General features: G+C 39.2%; 1 protein-coding gene and 1 non-coding gene across 6 annotated transcripts in view; both read right to left on the bottom strand.

The window, feature by feature from the left end:
- The window catches only part of MAP3K20 (mitogen-activated protein kinase kinase kinase 20), a 166,575-nt gene that overhangs the window by 87,543 nt on the left and 58,060 nt on the right, over positions 1-20,972 (bottom strand). The window lies entirely within an intron of this gene.
- Positions 13,416-13,488, bottom strand: TRNAG-GCC (transfer RNA glycine (anticodon GCC)). Its single transcript has one exon. It is a non-coding gene; the product is annotated as a tRNA-Gly (tRNA).

Raw genomic sequence — 20,972 nt, 5'->3', positions numbered from 1 at the left:
ATTCAGGTAATATCTACTTATATTATTTATCTAACCATTTATTTAAAATATATTATTGCTCTCGTACTGTATGCAAAGTACTGTAAAGGACAGACATGTGGATTCTTGACGTTCAGTGGTGATTTGATAGGGAAGCCATACTTTACACTGTGAAATGTGTTAATTATTAGAAAACTGTACTGCAGAGTGTCATGGTAAAAAATACTGTTTATTAAACTTAATTGTTTTAAATTAATTAATTAATTAATTAATTTATTTATTTATGTTTGGCTGCATTGGGTCTTCACTGCTGTGCGTGGGCTTTCTCTAGTTGCTGCAAGCGGGGGCTACTCTTTCGTTGGGGTGCACAGGCTTCTCGTTGCGGTGGCTTCTCTTGTTGTGGACCACGGGCTCTAGGACCACGGGCTTTAGTAGTTGTGGAATGTGGGCTCAGCAGGTGTGGCTCACGGGCTCTAGAGCGCAGGCTCAGTAGTTGTGGCACACGGACTTAGTTGCTCCACGGCATGTGGGATCTTCCCGGACCAGGGCTCGAACCCGTGTCCCCTGCATTGGCAGGTGGATTCTTAACCACTATGCCACCAGGGAAGCCCTAAACTTAATTTTTAAAATGAAAAAAAAAGTGGTACCACAGTGTATATCTGCTAATGTCTATAGGAGGACGTTCTCTAGATTAAGTAAATCACATGTAGTCATTAAAATTTTATTGCTTTTGTGGAGTTAAAATATGGCTAATCAAGAGTTAAAAGTACAATTAAAGAAAGTCAACAATGAATAAAAATGGAGACGCCTTGGTCATAAAGGAGACTCCCCTTTGGGAATCTGTACATTTGTTATACATTTTTCTTTTCATAGTAGGAGTTGAGTTTTCATTTAAAACGCTGTGAAACTTGTTTTGAAGGTGGTGTGACTAGACAGAAAACAGAAGGTTGAGGGTTGACAAGGGGTCAATGTGGGAACAAGAGAAAGGAACCTTATTCGTGATTGGATGAGACATTTATCAAGGTTGATTTGACAGTTTTTTCTTTTAGTAATATAGGTGTTGAAGGGAGCTATCAAAACGATTCCTTAACATTCACTGAGCGTCCCCTGTGTGTAGAGGTTCTGTATTCATCAAACAACCTTCTCATAGTTTAGTTTTCCAAGTAGAAAGAAAATGCATTGAGTAATAAATACAATTATTCATCCATATGACAATTCTATTTCTCATTAAATAATCATAAATGACCTTGGTTGTAAAGATAGAGTTCATGTGAAGTTTGGAAATCATAAGCCCTCTATTTTTAAGTGGCAAATCAACTCTTTTGTGAGTAAACCGTGAGAGTTCAATGTGAGGAAGCATTAATGTTGGGACTAGTATTGGTCAAAATAGGGGACTGTTACCCTTTGGTGTGCTTTGGTATATTCTTTGGAATATCTAAATCCTGTGACCATTAAAAATGTTTGTTAACAATAAAGAATAAATACAAGAGTATTCTGAATCCTTGGACGACCTTTTTTTTTTAAATTTTATTAATTTTATTTATTTATTTTTTGCTGCACTTGGTCTTTGTTGCTGCACGCGGGCTTTCTCCAGTTGAGGCGAGCGGGGGCTACTCTTCGTTGCGGTGCGCGGGCTTCTCATTGCAGTGACTTCTCTTGCTGCGGAGCACGGACGCTAGGCACGCGGGCTTCAGTAGTTGTGGCTTGCGGGCTCTAGAGCGCAGACTCAGTAGTTGTGGCGCACGGGCTTCAGTAGTTGTGGCTTGCAGGCTCTAGAGCGCAGACTCAGTAGTTGTGGCGCACGGGCTTAGTTGCTCCGCGGCGTGTGGGATCTTCCCGGACCAGGGCTCGAACACGTGTCCCCTGCATTGGCAGGTGGATTCTTAACCACTGCGCCACCAGGGAAGCCCTGGACGACCACTTTATAATTCTGCACGACATGGGATTTTCAGTGTTCCAGCTAGTTTTCATGCTTACGTTTAAGATATTGACAAACTATACCTTGGAGAGAGAATTTATCTTTGCAGGTATTGGTAAGCATGTCTAACAGCTCTTGAGTAGGCATATGCTAATGACAAAACAACAACTATTATCTTGTGTCCCTTTGTTGTGCTCATATTTTAATTTTTTTACAGTTATAAAAAACTCTTCCAGTATGATTTGCAAGTAAAAGACATTTTTATGGAATAAGACTTTAGGTTCCAATTTAATAAACTAAGAATTTGATTTAACATCTTGAAAACAACATGCTATTTTAGAGTGCTGTACTAGTTTCATGGAAATGGGCTAATAATAAGCAGAGGTAGATTAAATAAATAAGTGGTATTTGCAATAAATGAAGGTCAGGTGACACCATGTTAGCAATTCAAACAAGCTCCAACAGAAATACCTGGGATTAACTGAATTACTAAAACCTGTACTTGTAGCAGCCAGTAACTGATAGCAAGCGGATGTATTATGTAGATTTGCCTTTATAGGCACCTGCTTGCCAACAGTTCATTAATGGAAATTGCTGAAGTAAATATGCAGCAAATAATTTTTCCTTAGATTGTTGTTTTCCAGATTTAAATTCTGGGATACTCTAGCAAATGGCCTGCACATCAAAATAATGGATTAGTGGTTTTAAAAAGTTCACTATTAAAAAGGAAACAACAATGACGAAGGCTAAAATAATGCTCCATTGTACCGAAAAATGTAAATATCTTTTTACACTATTAAAACAAAAGAATTATTTTTAGTACATATAATTTGATGAAAGTTGTTTATTTCTGTTGTACTGATTTTATAGTTGCATTTTCATTTAACTGAAAAACTGATTTTGATTTTATGCGCGATACACAATAAAGAGTTAATTCTTAGGTTTATGTTTATGTTTACTCAAGTTACACTGAAATAATAATTTTAGTCAACACTAGAAGTCCAGATGACTTCATTTTTCTACACAACGAATTTACATTTCTGTTTCCAAAATGCTATTGTAAGAACTCTAACAGATACTTGTATGCCGACTCACAGCAGCATTATTCACAACAGCCAAAAGGCAGAAACCACCCAAGCATTCATCAAGTGATGAGCAGATAAATAAAACGTAGTATATAAATACAATGAGTATTATTCGGCCATAAAAAGGAATTAAGTTCTGATACTTGCCACAACATGGATGAACTTTGAAAGCATTAGGCTAAGTGAATAAGCCGGGCACAAAAGGGCAAACATTGGATGATTCCACTTATATGACATATCTTGAAGCTGGCAAATTCACAGGTTAGAAAGAATGTAGATTAGAGGTTACCAGGGACTGGAAGAGGAAGAAATGGGGCGTTATCACTTAACATGTAGAATTTCTGTTTGGAGTGATGAAAAATTTTGGAAATAGATAGTGGTGATGGTTGATTACAACACTGTGATTATAGTTAATGCCACTGAACCGTACACTTAAATATGGTTAAAATGACAAATATTATGCTGTATGTATTTCACTACAATAAACATTTTAAATGTTTTAAAAATGTTATTCTAGACTTTTGCAGAGATGAATGATCATAATCTATTTACTAATCATCCAAGAGTTACACAACCCAAGGTCTAAAGATCTTTGGGGTAAATAAGTAGTTTTCCAGATTAGGACGTGAGGATTTAAGGAAAGACCGGGACAGACTACAGCAATTTAAACTCACGCTCAAAGATTCTCCATAAAATAAAGGATCCCAATGTGACAGACAAGTGGAGTAACCACAGGTCTATTCATAAAAATGTCTAGTAGTAATGTCCTTATCAGAGCACACAGATGTCTATACAGCTATTGTGTTTGCAGTAAGATATGTGACTGCTCCCACTGTTTCCAATCGGGGCTGGTTTCTTCTTCCCTCTCTCCTTCTTTCTTCATAGGAAAACTTATCAGGGATTTGGGGAGGAGGTGGGCACTCTGTTAATTTTCTTTCAACTGGCATTTATGTGGGGAGATGACCCATTAGCTCAGTTGGCCATGTTTCCAGAACTCGACCAGCAGGTTCCAAATGGCGGATCCAATCAGAGAGAATAAGAGAATCTAAATATCATAATTTAACTAAATTTACTAAGTATTATAATTTAACTAAATTTAAGTTTGGGGGTGGTTAAGTTTTAACATCCTTCCTTTAAAGTACTTTCAACAGTTTTATAATAAGGTTTTAAGTTAATTAGTATCTTCATCTTCAGAGCAATCCCTTTCCCTCTATTAAAACTTTTTTCAACCTAATCCCAAATTTTAATTTGTCTCTTTAATTTTGGAGAGCTACCATAGAACCCTTAAAGATTCTATGAGTTTTTTTCTTTTAATTGATAGTTGATTTACAATATTGTGTTAGTTTCAGGTGTACAACAAAGTGATTCCGTTATATATATTTTTTCAGATTATTTTCCATTATAGATTATAAAATATTGAATATAGTTCCCTGTGCTGTACAGTAAATCCTTGTTGCTTATCTATTTTATGTATAGTAGTTTGCATCTGTTAATCCAATACTCCTAATTTATCTCTTCCCCCCTCTTTCCCCTTTGGTAACCATAAGTTCGTTTTCTATGTCTGTAAGTCTGTTTCTGTTTTGTATATAGATGCATTTGTATTATTTTTTAGATTCCACATATAAGTGATACCATATAATATCCATCTTTCTCTGTCTGAATTACTTCACTTAGTATAATATTCTCTAGGTACATCCATGTTGCTGCAAATGGCAATATTTCATTCTTTTTTATGGCTGAGTAATATTCCACTGTATATGCGCACACAGGCGTGTGTGTGTGAATATATATATATATATATATATATATATATATGCCTCATCTTCTTAAACCAGTGGGCACTTGGGGGTTGTTTCCATGTATTGGTTATTGTAAATAGTGCTGCTATGAACATTGGGGTGAAAGATCTTGTGTTTTTAAAGCTTGTTTTACATTTTAAAATATTCCATTGATACAGTCTGTATGTATTTATGTGATAACATATTAAAAATAAAGTTGGGTTCACTTCTTTTTGTGAAAGAAAGATACCAATGGCACTCTACTTATCACTATAAAATGAAAGCAGTAGTTTATGAAGACCCATATCATGAGGCTGGCAGGCTCTATTTACATCTTATATTAGGAACAAGCTTTTCTCCCTGGTTGTCAACAGCTCTTAGCCGCTACATAGCAGCAGGACTGTGTCTCACAGGGTCCATCTTTCTGCCTGTGATGTGGTACCGACCACAAAGACAGTAGGTGTAAAAAAAATCCAAGGTACACGTCTACTGTCCACGAGTGTCAGCTGCTCCTCCTTGCCCTCTGGTGTGTGGTATTTAAAACACTCCTGATTTCTGGAGGACCCTGATTTCTGAGGTCCTCACCAATTCCAAGATTCTATGATTCCATCAGAGTATGATAGTAAAAGAAAGGAAAGTGGTTCATCCAATCCTTCAAAAGGAAGCAGTCTCCTTACTGCACTGTGCATTCAAGGTCAAAGGCTCTCTCCAAAGACAGCTCTGTCTCCAAAATATCAATCTGATCCAGGATCAGTATGGTCCCCCAAAGTTCAAGAAGATATGAGATGAACCCACTTTTTTTAAAAAAATAAAAATTACACATATAAGAAGAGAGATGGGGAAGAAATAAAATAACATATTAATTGTGGTTATCTGTAGGTAGCGAAAAGAATCATAAATGATTTAAAATTTTTATATATTTCCCAAATTCTTTACAATAAGCCTCTATAATTTTTGAATCAGAAAAAGTAATACATGCATGTTATATGTAATATATATGACTAGAGCATATAAATATAACATTAAAAATATTGATTTGCATGGAAATTCTGATTTTTCCCTAGGATTGGGTCAGGAAGAGATAAAACTCTTTCCTTACCTCCCCAGAACTACCCTAGGTATACAAAAACTAGTTTAGTTAACCTCTGAGCTATGAGTTTCTCTTGATATGGCTCCAGAGCAAACAAGTGTTCACCTGGGTTATTCTTGAAGAAGGCCATGGGCTCTGAGAGGCCATGAGACAAAGGTGCTGGACACTGAGTGCACCTATTCAGAGTCTGGCTCAGTGCTTTATTAAATGATCGTCCTTCCTCTCCCTTCTGACATTTGCTCCTGTGGCCCAGTGCTCTTGAGGGAAGCCTTCCCTACGTTGCTCATCTTGCACCATGTCTAGTATAATACCACACGAGGGAGAAAGGTCAGATGCTTTATATACCAGAAGTACTCAATAATATCTGAAGGGTGGATGAACAAATAGTATTTGATGATAATGATATTAAATGTGTTTAAGTAATTGCCACGGTAAGAGTTCATGTTAGGTAAATGTTTACTCTGAACAGGACAGTAAGAAGATTAAAATGCCTGTGGGTGTGGGTTTGCTTTAATATTCATTCTGTTTTTTACATGCATAAGGGTTACTTAAGGGTATTATTTTATAAGAATGACAATCAATTATACAACCATAGTAGAAGCCATATGGAAATTTATGTTCACCAGCTCATTGTTGATTTGAACTTTCAGAATGAAGACTTGGATGGCTACAAGTTGCCTCTTGCAGGCTCTGCCGTCCACGGCAATCAAACAGGCAAAATTTCTTGACCGCCCTTCCCTGTTTGGCTATTCTCCAAGCATGCCCTCACTGCACTTTTTCAGATTCAGAATGCAGAGGCTTGCTTAGTCTTAAACCTTCCAGTTCCAGTTTTCTACCCAATGCATTTTACCATTTATATTTCCAAAAATCACCTCTGCAATTAAGCCAGCTTCTTATCAAGTCCACACTTTCCGAACCCACTGCGGCAGACACTCCTCTACCACACACTGAAAAATGGAGCCCTGATTCTCAGGAGTGGGGCTACATTTCACGCAGGCTTCTTTCTGTAGACTGAATGTGTTCCCCTAAAATTCATATGTTGAAACCTAACCCCCAATGTGATGGTATTTGAAGGTGGTGCCTGTGGGAGGGGATTAGGTCATGAGGGTGAAGCCCTCATGAATGAGATTAGTGCCCTTATAAAGGTGACCCCAGAGAATTCTCTCACCCCTTCCTTCTTCCCCGTGAGGGCACAGCGAGAAGACGGCCATCTGTGACCCAGGAAGCGGGTTCTCACCAGAAACTGAATCTGCTAACAACTTGATCTCAGACTTCCCAGCCTCCAGAACTGTGATGAATAAATGTTTGTTGTTTATAAACCATCCCACCTTCGGTATTCTGTTACAGTAGCCTGAATGGACTAAGACAGCCCTCTTCCTAGGCTTGGGCCAGTATCACAAAACTCTACAACATGGGCTTCCCTGGTGGCGCAGTGGTTGAGAATCTGCCTGCTAATGCAGGGGACGCGGGTTCAAGCCCTGGTCTGGGAAGATCCCAAATGCCGCGGAGCAACTGGGCCTGTGAGCCACAACTACTGAGCCTGCGCGTCTGGAGCCTGTGCTCCGCAACAAGAGAGGCCACGACAGTGAGAGGCCCGCGCACCGGGATGAAGAGTGGCCCCCGCTTGCCGCAACTAGAGAAAGCCCTCGCACAGAAACGAAGACCCAACACAGCCAAAAATAAATAAATAAATAAATAAATAAAATTAAAAAAACAAAACAAAACTCTACAACAACTGAACCAGGCCTCTTATGAACAGGAGGGGTTCGAAAAGACAACGCCACTGGTCTTCTCAGAACAGCATACCTCTTATCGTTATCCCCACAGAGCCCAGAACTATCGGACTTAGCAGTGGAATGTAAGGGAAAAGGGGAAATTCTTGACTTAAAAACTCCTAAAACAGTAGTGTATTTACAAGTCTATAAGGTCAAAATACCTGGCTCTTTCAGGCAACAAGTGGGTAGACCTTCCCTTCCCTTCTAACTCTTTCAGGCTCTGATTATAAAGATAACTGAGGCAGAATGCTCACTCTCAGTAATCAGAAGATTTACATATCAGATCACAAGAACCAGGGTCAAGAAAAAGTTGTTTAATTCATTGCATTTTTACTCCAAGAGTATCATGGCTAGAGGCATTTTCCTAAAATAAAAATTTGATTCTTACATGCATGGCAAGATGGAAAACCAGCCCCCATTCCTCCTAAAAACTCAGTGCTATAGAACAACTTTAAAAGTAGGCTTGGATGATTTTCAATCCTGTATTTAATCACCAGAGTCATACCCAGGTCATGCTCTTTGAGTCATTTTAGGCTTAATGAGACTCATTCAATAACATGACAAGCAGCAAACCTCTCAGTTCTGTACGTTCTCTTTCAAATGCTGCCCTTTAGGTATTCAGGGAAATAAAGAAGGATAAATGAACTGAATTCAGGTTCCATAATATAATACAGCCTATATTCCTCATGACATTTGATGTCATGGAAACTTTTCTTTGGCAGAAAAATGGCTGGAAATACTAAGAAGGAAAAATAAACAAGTCATTCTGCTCACTCTTCATGAACGGTCAAGACGGAGCCATGTGGGATGCATTACAAATGTCACCGGTACTGGGAAGTCTAAATTGCTCAATGGTTTTCCCGGTGGGTTGCAGCAGACTCACCACATGCAGCTGCTTGGACAGCAGCCTAGGCTCCGCTCCTGGGATCAGGCCGCTCTCTAGTTAACTACATACCCAACTAAGGGCAGACTAACCGGGCAGGATGGAAGGGTGGCTAAAACTCAATGAAATAAATAGTGAAGATTTAAGGATAGGGATTTAAGAGATATCTCTCCAAGGCATAAAAAGGCTAAGAGATTTTAGATTCTTCATGCTCACAACAGAATGTCACTGTGATGACATGAAAAAGTAAAATATATTATAAACAACCTGTATTCAGTTTGGGTGACAAAAGCACATTCAAGCACCTACCTTTCCACTAAACAACTTATGTAACTTGGTCAAAGAGATCACTTGGGGCTAAAATTACACAGAAAACATCCCCAAAGAAAGCCCTTGAATAAGACTTGAAGTATGAACTAATGAAGGATTAGGTTTTTTTTTTAAAAATGAAAAGCAATATAATTTAATCAAAAACTAGATTAGGTGAGTGGAAATTTAAATTCTAATTACAAAATAGATGGCCCTGGAGCCACCTGGTCACTCTGGACCTTGTTTTCTTCCTAGAAAACTACTTGGTTAGACAAAATTATCTTCCAGATTCCTTCATGCTCTAAATTTCTTTCCATTTCTATAAAAAAAAAAATTGATGCATTATTAACAGTACTTTATTCAGAGTGGGTGCTCAATAGGTATTTGCTAAACTGAACTGAGGTAATTAACTGTGGTGTGTTAGGACATCCTCTGGAGTCAAACAGGCTGAAGCATGAGTCTCGGCTATGCCACCAATAAGCTGGGTGACTTAAAGGAAGTTATTTAACCTCTCTGGGCTCCAGTCTCCTTAAGGGAGAACAGAAACCCTACCCCAGTGTCTAGCAAATACTAGGTGCTTAACCAATGCTAATTCCTTTCTCTGAAGGCTTTCCCCTTCCTTTTTAATCAGTTCATCATTCAGAGTCAAGTCAAGCTTACGAGCAAAGATCAGATCTCTTCCAGCAGTGGATTCCACTTTCGTAATGGTTTGTATTAGTTAGCTTCATGTATTTATTATATTTGACTTTATGTTTATCTATGTTTTTACCTAAATATAGCACTTTAACATTTCCAAAGCACTTATGTTATTTGACTCTCACAAATAAGTTAGATATTTTTATTATATTTAAGACTTAAGAAAACTGGGTCATTGATTTGATTTGTGCAGGCTCATTTTTTTTCCAGGAGTCTAGTAAATGTCAGTAATAAAATTTGCAACTAGGTGTTCTACTTCTGCCTCTTTTTATAAATTTCCACCCCCCTTTAAAAAAAAGTCCAATAAAATATGAGTCCTTTCATCTAAATATATATATTTTTTAATTAATTTATTTATTTGTTTTTATTTTTGGCTGTGTTGGGTCTTTGCTGCTGTGTGTGGGCTTTCTCTAGTTGCGGGGAGCAGGGGCTACTCTTCATTGAGGTGCATGGGATTCTCATTGAGGTGGCTTCTCTTGTTGCGAAGCATGGGCTCTAGGCGCATGGGCTCAGAAGTTGTGGCATGTGGGCTCTAGAGCACAGGCTTAGTAGTTATGGCGCATGGGCTTAGTTGCTCTGCGGCATGTGGGATCTTCCTGGACCAGGGTCGAACCTGTGTCCCCTGCATTGGCAGGCGGATTCTTAACCACTGCGCCACCAGGAAAGCCCTCTAAACATTTTTTATTAAAAGCTGCCCTTGCTCAAAGAGATTCCAGTTTGCAGACTCCTGAATAATAACAGCTAGGATGTATTAAGTGCCTAGTATGCCAAGCGCTTCATGTAGACTGCTTTTGTTTTTTAATGTTTCCATTTTTTTTTTAACATCTTTATTGGAGTATAATTGCTTTACAATGGTGTGTTAGTTTCTGCTATATAACAAAGTGAATCAGCTATACACATACATATATCCCCATATCTCCTTCCTCTTGTGTCTCCCACCCACCCTCCCTATCCCACCCCTTTAGGTGGTCACAAAGCACCAAGCTGATCTCCCTGTGCTATGTGGCTGCTTCCCACTAGCTATCTATTTTACATTTGGTAGTGTATATACGTCCATACCACTCTCTCACTTCGTCCCAGCTTCCCCTTCCCCCTCCTCTTCCATTTGTTTTTATTTCAGTTTGCGGTCTTCTTCTTTTATTTTGAAATGTTTTATATTTGCTGTGAATACATTTGCTAATGCTATTTAATGACTTAGATCAATCTAGAGAACTAAAACATAATATAAATGTAATTTTAAACTGCATACTTTTTTTTGAGCAGAGGTACTTATTTATCTTTATTTTGAATGTATGTAGTATGAAGAAATTAAAGGAAGAAATGGAAGGGGTAGTTAAAGAACTTGATGACAATAATCATATTTTAGAAAGGTGAGTAATGCAAAAAATCATTCTGCCTGGTGATTACATATGCAATTGGTAGGTTAACCTTTTAAATCCTCACAGCAAACAATGAGCGAGGGCCCTTCACTATCACCCTTCACTAGGCACAGAGAAATTTTAAAACTTGCCTAAGGGCACAGAAAATGGCAAAGCCAGGTTTTTAACACAGGTTGTCTTATGTCAAAGCTCTGCTTATAATCACTAAACCATCCCACTTTACTTTACAAACCTAATTTGAATGCAGAATGGAACGTTAGTTTATAGAACATCCGAAAATTACAATAGGCCTAGAAAATTTAGAAGTGTGAGAAACAACTCCCCCTTAGGGCCTTGGCCACTGCCCCCACTGCAAGATTTCCATACCTTCCTGACACTCAACTGTGCAGGGTCAAGTCAAGAACCAAGATCTAATTCCCGCAGGCACTAGGCCGTCAGGCCAGCCAGCAACGACCAAATTGATAGCTAATAAAACCAGTTAATTGCACAGCATGAAGCACCCTCTCTCTACGCAAAAATTACATGGTTAGGAATTTTGAGCGACTCTCGCAATCTGATTAGCTAAGTGCTTTATAATATTACTCTACAGTGCAACAGAGTTTGATTATTTACATCCCATAAGAGAAATGTTTGCTACATTTATTATGGAAATCTGAAAAATCATTTAGAAGAATTCAGGCAAATTTAATTTTTAAATAGTCTTGAAAAACCCTTTCACATCTTATAGACTCCAATTAGACAGTATCTTGAATACCTGGATTCTTCAGCTAAATTAATGATTTCACTATTTCTGGGCTCTGTCAGCATACTCAAACAATAACTAATGACAAAGGCATGTGTGTGATATCTGCCAGACTATTGAGTGAAAAAAAAAGTACCAAATCCCAACAAATATATAGTAAAAATAATCTGGAATCATAGGCTCTTAAGATCATTTCTCCCCTAAAGGTCTGATGAAGAGATAGCCTCCACTTAAGCAAACCCTCCAGTACTAATAACTATCACCACCTACCATGACAATCTGTCCTTCCACTAACCTTCATGTTGAAATCTAAGTCTTTCTTTGTGTTCAATAGAGATGGTGAAAGATAACATCTGAAAGCTAATTTTTATATTATATTACATTATACATTTTCCTAAGCCTAAAAATTTTAATTCTTACCAATTTCTTGACACATCTTATTTTTCAATTTTGGGGGGTTATCTTTACCTAAGTTTATGCAAAGACATCAGTGATTCTGAAAACATATTTAAATAATTGGTATTAGGTACAGCCATCTGACTGAATGTATTCACTTTTCAGCCCAATATTGGGATATGTTGTAAACTTGGTTACCGTGGCTCTCCTCAAAACCATCTTTAAATTCCTCCCATCTAAAAGAAAATTTTTGATGTTCTTTTTAGTTCAATCATATAAAGTTATAATTTAAGTATAATAGTCTTAGTAAAAGGAATATTTGTGATTTTCCTGAACTGGTTTGTTTTTATCCCATTGCTCAACAATCTATCATGTTACATTTTTCAAGTTGATTGCTAGAAAGCTCAGACACAAATTTGTTGCCTACATCTAGAAAGTACAAAGAACCTCATGAGTGTGTTTTTATCATACTAACTTCATTCCTGTTTTCGTACCATATTTTCCGTTTGCCCCATTTTCCTACTTTAATTTTTTTACATCTCACAATTTGTATTTTTATTAGCTGCCTTAAATCGCTTTGACAACAAGGTCATATAATAAAATAGTATTCTGCAGTGTATCTCAAATTGGAGACCTCAAGATAAGATTCCGGGGGCCATAGATAGATCCTTGGCAGCCCATCAAGTGAAAACTCAAAGAAACACTGGTCTAGTCGAAGGGTTACCTCTTGGTTACCTATCTGTGCACACAGATACTATTTCCTTAGCTTTTTCTCCTCCAGCAGGCTTCACCAGCATTCTGCTTTAGCAATTTATGACAATCCCTTAGATCCTTCCATTACCCACCCATCTCAAACTTAGAAGCCCCTCCTTGACCTTAATCTTTTAGCCTTATTCCCCTTAAACCTGCTCTTCAGTTGATCACATTGAGGTCTGTAGTCCCTTAATTCCTTTCAGTTTTTCCTTTCTAATCAACTGGGTTCTATTGAAAGAAACAGAGGTCCAAAATAGCAGTAGTTTAAAGAAGTAGTTTATACTGTCTCAAAACATGAAGGCTGCACGAAGCCCAATACGGCAGCCCCACAATTAACCTCTGTCCCACCATCCTCCCTTAGCACTGGTTGGCATCCTCAAGGTTACCTGATGGTCACAATACAACCCCTGAGGTTCCAAGCCATTATATTTACATTCCACCCAGCAGGAAGGAGGAAAGTGCATAAGGGCATCCTCTTAGGTCAGCCTCCTTTAAAGAGCTTTCTCAGCAATCTCATCCAATGAGTTTTGTTTACATCTCCGATCACTGAAAGCTAAAAAACTGTAGCAGTAATTTTGAGTATCTCCAGTTTGCTCCCTTTTTTCTGGCTGCACCAGGCAGCAGGTGGGATCTTCCCCAACCAGGGATCGAACCCGTGCCCCCTGCATTGGCAGTACGGAGTCTTAACCACTCGACCACCAGGGAAGTCCCAGCTCCCTCCTTCATTCTCTGTTCACCCAACAAATATTTACTGAGTGTCTATGTGCCAGGCACTATTTTTTTGGTGCTGAGGATAGTGATGAACAAGATAGCAAAACCCTTGCCTTCATGGAGCTTACAGTCTAGTAGAGGAAGACAGACAATAATGATATCAAGTAGTAAGCAAGACAACCTTTATGAATCAGCTACAATAAACCTCAACTATTTTCATGTCCTTTGGCTACTCTTGCCTTTTTCAGTCTCAGATTACTATGACTACTCTACACTGGGGAAACAGGCATAACTGCCTTCAGTATTCCTTCCTTATGCTTCCTGCCTTTCTTTCTGCCTCTGAGAAAAAGGTATCCTTCCTCCCCCAGACCTTACCCTGACACCTGTGCTCTTTATATCTCTCCTTCTTCCCTCAGGACATTATGATCCATCAATTATATCCTTCCCGGAGCCTTTAATCTCTTTCGAGTTCTATCCTCTAGGCCGAAAAAATGCTTGAGTTTCATCTCTCCAAGAAACAAACAACTTTCCTTGACCCTCTCTCCTTCTCAAACTACTTTCCTAAACATCAAAATGTCTTGAAATAGTACTTTACACTAAGTTCTGTTTCCTTGCTTTCTATTCACTTCTTAATCCAATTATATTTGGCTGGATTTTTATTCTATTGTTAAAGTTTCCCTAACTAACTCTGAATTCTGATCTTTTCTTTTAAATACCCTTTATAGGTTCTGTTTTGAGTTTTTAAGCTAAATATAACCTCCCCTTAACAGTCTGATACTGCCCTTAGCATCTATACCTGTGCTATATCCTGGTATGAATGAAAACAAGGATGAGACACAGGCATTGTAAGTTATATAAAAATAAAATAAACCCCTACCATCAAGACTTACACAATATCAGGGGAACAATAAAAGTGCATAATAACAAGATGCAACACAACCACCGTAAGAAGTACAAAGTGTTGTGGAGGACCCATGTGGAGATTAGGTGAAGCTGGGGGGATAATGGAAAGCTTCAAATAGACAATGCAGAATGAATTCAGTTTTGATTTATAGCCGGGGAAGGCTTGGCATTCCAAGCAAAGGGAACAGCAAGAGCTTTGGTAGAGACACAGCATGGGGCAGCATATTTGAGAAGCAAAAGCACTTTTGCTTGGTTGGAACATTGAGTATATGCAGAACACAGATAGGTGATGGACCTGCAAACCTACAGCAACACGACAATACATGCTAAGCTGATTTTCAGGTTAAATTTCAGTAGGAGAGACTCCTAAAAAGTAAGAAAACATATTAATGTTTAAACAGACCTTCCATCCTGGCCTGCAGAGGTAAAAGAATTATTAATTTACCACTAGTTGGAATTTAAAGGTCATCTGCTCCAACTGTCCTTCTAATGAAATAATTCCCTTAGTAATATTTTAAGAAATAGGCATTCCACCTCTGATTGAACACTCCTAAGGACAAGTTAACACCAGGAAAGCAGTGATGTATTGCTGGGAATTTGGAAATGACTGACTTAAACAGGTGAAAGCAGAGATATGCCAAGTCCCTCTAAAGTGAAAAGATCCTTTCAGGCCAGCAGCGTGGGAGATAACTTGATTGAAAATATTAACATACTTAAAGTTCATGTGTGTGCACGTGTGTACACATGTATATATTTGTGTAGTTAGTGGTAGTTAGGGATGGTCAGCCATAATGGCCTAGAAAAAAGTTAGAGAAAATAAGCACTGGCAGGGAAGTTTGTAAGGCACAATAACTTCCCCAATGAGGCGGGTCCTGTTGGAGGGTAGATGAATCAGATTATCAGCAGAATGTAGTAGTAGAACATATTCAAATCCCATTTCTAACTCCTCTTGTTCTGAGTCCACATTCACAAAGCAATGTCTCACCTACGAATGGAAAATTTTTAAATTAGTAAGTTGACTTTATTCTTCAGTTGCAGTCAAATATGTTAGCATGATTTAGCACTGAGTCCACTCAACTCTGAAATTTCTGATCACATAAAGCAGAAGCTACCTGAGACTTCCCTGGTGGTCCAATGGTTAAGACTCCACGCTTCCACTGCAGGGGTCGCGGTTCGATCCCTGGTCGGGGAACTAAGATCCCACATGCCACGTGGCGCAGCCAAAAAACAAAAAACAAAACAAAACAAAAAAAGCAGAAGCTACCTTACTAGTAAGCTATTTGGGCAGCTACCAGCTTTCCCTAGAAGTTGCCTTCCCTATATCCTTGGGAGCCTTCGATCTCTTATAGTAGGAAACTACTTTTCAAGATAGCCTATTCTGTTGTCTCAAATTACTTGAGTTGACCTATGTAACTTCCTGTGTTCCTTGAACTTGCTTGCTCAGATTTTTATGTCATTTCCAAACACCCTCACACCCCAAATTCTGATTTTTCTCTTTGCTTGAACACTCAGTTGGTGTCCTTAATCTGACTGTGGCTTTATTTAATACCTTAACATTGATACCTCTGAGCAGAAAGAGTCTCTTTTTCTTGGCATTTGATAACGGTACTTATTGATACTGTAACATTCTTCCCACGCCTGTTGACTGAAGCAGTATTTGTGTAACAGGATTCCTTTTATTTCATGCAACAATGCTTAGAACCCTGGAGAGATCAGAGACAGGCCTCAGTTTATATTCTGAGCGCCCTAGGTGGAACTCACCTCACGCAACAGACCATTATCATCACTAAAAGTCTCAGAGAAAATAATTCAAGATTTTCTGTGTAATTATGCTTATCAACGGCATATGACCCTCAAAAGACAAGAATCATTTTGCATGTAAACAAATATAAACCTGGAGATGACGTATGCTATATATCAACAAGAGCAACACTTCTGGGACCCCAAGACCTTTGTTAACAAAACACACAGAAAGTCACTGCTGGGGCTTCCCTGGTGGCGCAGTGGTTGAGAGTCTGCCTGCCAATGCAGAGGACATGGGTTCGAGCCCTGGTCTGGGAAGATCCCACATGCCGCGGAGCAACTAGGCGCGTGAGCCACAACTACTGAGCCTGCGCGTCTGGAGCCTGTGCTCCGCAGCGGGAGAGGCCGCGACAGTGAGAGGCCCGCGCATCGCGATGAAGAGTGGCCCCCGCTTGCCACAACTAGAGAAAGCCCTCACACAGAAACGAAGACCCAACACAGCCAAAAATAAATAAATAAATAAATTAATTAATTAAAAAAAAAAAAGAAAGTCATTGCTGAATATAGCCGGGATGGAATAGTGAGCCCAGAGTAAAGGGTCTCACTAAGTAGTTAGGTCCAACAGTGAACCCAGAGATAAAGAAGAAAATAAACCAGAACATCAGCATGTTTTCCAAAGGAGTTGGATAGAAGATTGTGGGTTATGAAGCATGAGAACATAGACCTTGTTAAGAGCCGAAAGAAAGCTATACAATTTTCTTTAAGGCTGGAAGAAAGGGACTTGACACAGATGAACCAGCTGCCATAAATACTATCATTTTATAATTCTTTTGCAATCAATGAATGTAATAACTTTTGAGTTTCAGAAGTTGAAAGCTGAGTACACCATCACTCACACACTACCTAATACTCACGCAGGGCTTCCTGTGTATTAACACTGTCTCATCACTTTACAGACATTAATGCATTTAATCCACAAAGTAAATACTATTATTACCCCCAGTTTATCTCTAAGAAACTAAAGAACAGGAGGCTATGTATCTTGCTCATGGTCAGACAGCTGAGAAGCAGTGAAGCCAAGATTCAACCCAGGCAGTCTGGCTGTACAGCCTATGATTTAGACCATGACACAGTACCGCCTCTCTCACAAATGAATGTCGATAGATGTACATGCTCTATACATGTACACAGATGTGCATGGACACACATTTCTATATATTTCATATAAATGGACAAACTCACCTGTGACAATACATATGCCTAATATAGTAAATACTCTAACATATTTATTTGATCTGGGTATGGAAAGAACTCTAGAATCAGAATCAAGAGACCCACGTTTAGTCTTGGTTCTGACACTTGACGGCTATGTGATTTGGGGCCTCAGCTCACCTAATGATAAAATGTCAAAATGTGGAGGTAAAAAGGACAGAATGAATGATCTAAAGTCCCTTCAACTCTAACATTCTGACGCAGATCGGATTTAATTGGTATGGGGTGGGACCCAGGCATGGGTGTGTCTTAGAAGCTTCCCAGGTGAGTCTAATGTGCGCTGGCCGAGAGTGGTTTCTGTGGCAAAGCTGCACTGTAGCCTCGTTACTTTGGAGTCGGAAACCCTGGGGCTGAATTTCAACTTTCTCATGTGTGAGCTGTGTGGCCTTGCGAGTCTCTTAATGTCACTGAGCTTGCTCTCCATCTGTAAAATAAGAAAACCAGTAACTACTTAAAGCAGCTGTGAGGGCCAAATATGCATGGAAAATACATGCTAGGCACCTGGTTTTCCTCAATGAATCATTCCTAGAGTGAACAAAGACAAAATTTTTAGAAGATATACAGAACTGAACTCAGATACACAGAACATCAGTTAGAACTATGAAGTGCTGGAAAACAGATGCAAAGACTGACAGCAACAGCACAGTGAAACTCATAAAGGAGAGAACACCTGTCCTGCCACAGGTCTGGGCAGGAGAGTGACCACAAACCAGAGAGCGTCTAGTGAATACAGCACTGGAAGAGAGTGAAGGCATATGTCATCCTGCATACTCAGGTAACACCACAGCAGCTGGAAGAATCTCTAAATCCAAAGACCAAAACATACCAAGAAGACCACAAGTTGTTAAGCCTAGTTCTTCTAATCTCTAAATAAATCTCTTAAAGTCCCCTACTATTTTAAAAATAAAGTGCCAAGCTGAAGGAAAGTGAACATAACTTCTCTTTTCCACACACGGGGTAAGGAATCCAGCTTACCATCATTAGCCTCACAATTACTGCATTTGCAGAACGAATGTGAATTTGGTGGGGCAGGTCTTGTGTTTCTATCTTCTGCCTATTCTCAGATCTCTGTGTCAGAGGTCACAGAAGAGCACACTATATACCATTATTTGTTTTCAAAACAGCTGCCTGTGGCCCTGGCTGTCATTCATCATAATAAGGTTTCTGTTGTGTTAGTTTAATCAAATGAGCCCCGTATATGTAACTGTATTCTCCATTCAAATATGGAAGGACTATTGGCTCAAAGGCAATGGGGAAAATATTTTTCAGTTATTTTTCCAGGACTGAACACGGATCACAATGATCTATTATCTGTAAAATGAGGATATTATCTCTCAGCTCTCTAAAGGCTGTTGGGAGGATGGCCCAGAGAGCAGCGCATTCTTACTGCGGCAGCACGGAGAGGAATACAGGTGCGGCATCAGAAAAGCAAGGACTTGGATTTTCGGTTCTGGTTTTTCACTAACTCCCCTGTGTGCCATACAGCAAGTCACTTGGCCTTTCAAACACTAGAAATCTGTGGAATGGGGGATAATAAAAACTTTAAACTTTTTCTTTTGGAATAATTTTTAGATTCAGAGAAAAGCTGTGCTTCGGATTCCATTTAGAGTCATAGAAAAAAATAGAGGCCCTGTAGAGCCCTCGCCCAGTTAATATCGTACATTACTATAGTACATTACTATTAACCAAACTCCAGACTTCGTTTGGATTTCACCTGTTTCTCCATGAATGTCCTCTCTGTGATCCAGGACCCACTCCAGAGTACCACATCACATTTAGCCGTTAGGTCTCCCTAGTCTTCTCTGGCCTATCACAGGCTTTTAATAAGAATCAAATAAATGTGAAAACACTTCATAAAATGAAAAGGAGTATTAGAATACATTTTACTACTGTTAGGCATTAAATGAGTCCACGCATATAAAGCACCAAGAAAACTGGGGTGTATTAAGCTCCCAATATGGGTTATTAGCGTTATCATTATAAATATTTATACCTGTCCTACAATGTGGCCAGTTCTACATGTCTTCAACAGCTGCCTGGGGTTCAGAATTCCTCTACAGTTACAGATTTTTCTCCGTAAGAAGCCAGCTTTATAGAGATAGCCCTTGACCAAATCTTCAAAAACACCTTGCTCTAACCAAGTGAGTTAGCAAAAGCAGCTCAATCTAGCAGAGCAGGAAAGACAAGTGACAAGAGTGAAGGCAGGGGAGGCATCAGTGGAACCTCAGAAGCCACGCAGGTTTCACTTCATCATCAATCTTAGTCCTAGAGCTACACAGCCAAAGAAGCCATGAAGTTTAAGAGGGACCATTCCATAGAAATCAGCAAAGCAACCAACACTTATACATTTCCTGTTAAACAATCTGCACAGTTTCCAAGCACCATTAGGAAGTTAGAAAAGATGACCTGTGGTAGGGGGGAGGCAGGAGAGTGAAGCTTTCCTCACCCGTCAGTGCACTGAGCTTGCTAACTTGCCTGGGAGAAAGCTCAACCAGAGTCCACGTTACTCACATAACCCATCCCAACAATATCAGGAAATAGTGAATAAATTTCAAGTTGCTTTAGAAGAATAAAACAAAGGAAACGTTCTGGAGTTGAACATGTACTGAAAGCCACTAAACATCCTGCCTCTCACTGCATAACATATTACTAAGCAGTGTTCAGAAATTTTTACGACCCCAAAACCAGGGAGGTACTATGACCTGTTTTTTAGCTGAGAGGCCAACAGGTCCTTAAGGATATGTTTGTCAAATGCATTAATATAATGTAATGTTAGCAAGCAAAACTACAGAGTGTGTGTATGTGTGTGTGTGTTTGTGTGTGTGTGAGAGTGATGGTGGGCAAATGGTTGAGTGGAGGCATAAAGAAGAGTGAAATAAATACTTTAATTGTAATAAATAGCATTTCTTTTCAGCTTTCCACATTACCTTCTGGAAAACCACGTTAACAAATATAATCCAGGAAACTTTTTAAAAAATCTTTTTTGAAGCCAGTTATAGAATGCCTCTTGATCAAATTCATATTTCAGAAAGATTAGGATAATTCTTCGTGAAATTTTGTGGTACACTATTTTGGGTGAAAAGTAAAAACTGACAGCTGCTGCTGGCTGCATTCTATTTTGTTTAGGGTAGCAATGTCCCCAACCAAAACTTTCATCCCCCAAGCCCCCTTATAGCTAATGTGACCTTATAACAAAATTCTAATAAGATGTAAGAAGATATTATTCACGCACACAAAAAAATGAAGTTGGGGGCTTCCCTGGTGGCGCAGTGGTTGAGAATCTGCCTGCCAATGCAGGGGACACGGGTTCGAGCCCTGGTCTCGGAAGATCCCACATGTCACGGAGCAACTAGGCCCATGAGCCACAACTACTGAGCCTGCGTGTCTGGAGCCTGTGCCCCGCAACAAGAGAGGCCGCAACAGTGAAAAGCCCGTGCACTGCGATGAAGAGTGGCCCCTGCTTGCCACAACTAGAGAAAGCCCTCGCATAGAAACAAAGACCCAACACAGCCAAAAAAATAAAATAAATAAATAAATAAATAAAATCCAGCCATTCATAT

The sequence above is a fragment of the Balaenoptera ricei genome, chromosome 7, assembly GCF_028023285.1.
Source record: "Balaenoptera ricei isolate mBalRic1 chromosome 7, mBalRic1.hap2, whole genome shotgun sequence".
In the NCBI taxonomy this organism is placed as follows: Eukaryota; Metazoa; Chordata; class Mammalia; order Artiodactyla; family Balaenopteridae; genus Balaenoptera; species Balaenoptera ricei.
The sequence above is the reverse complement of the archived record's forward strand: the minus strand, read 5'-3'. Positions and strand labels throughout refer to the sequence as shown.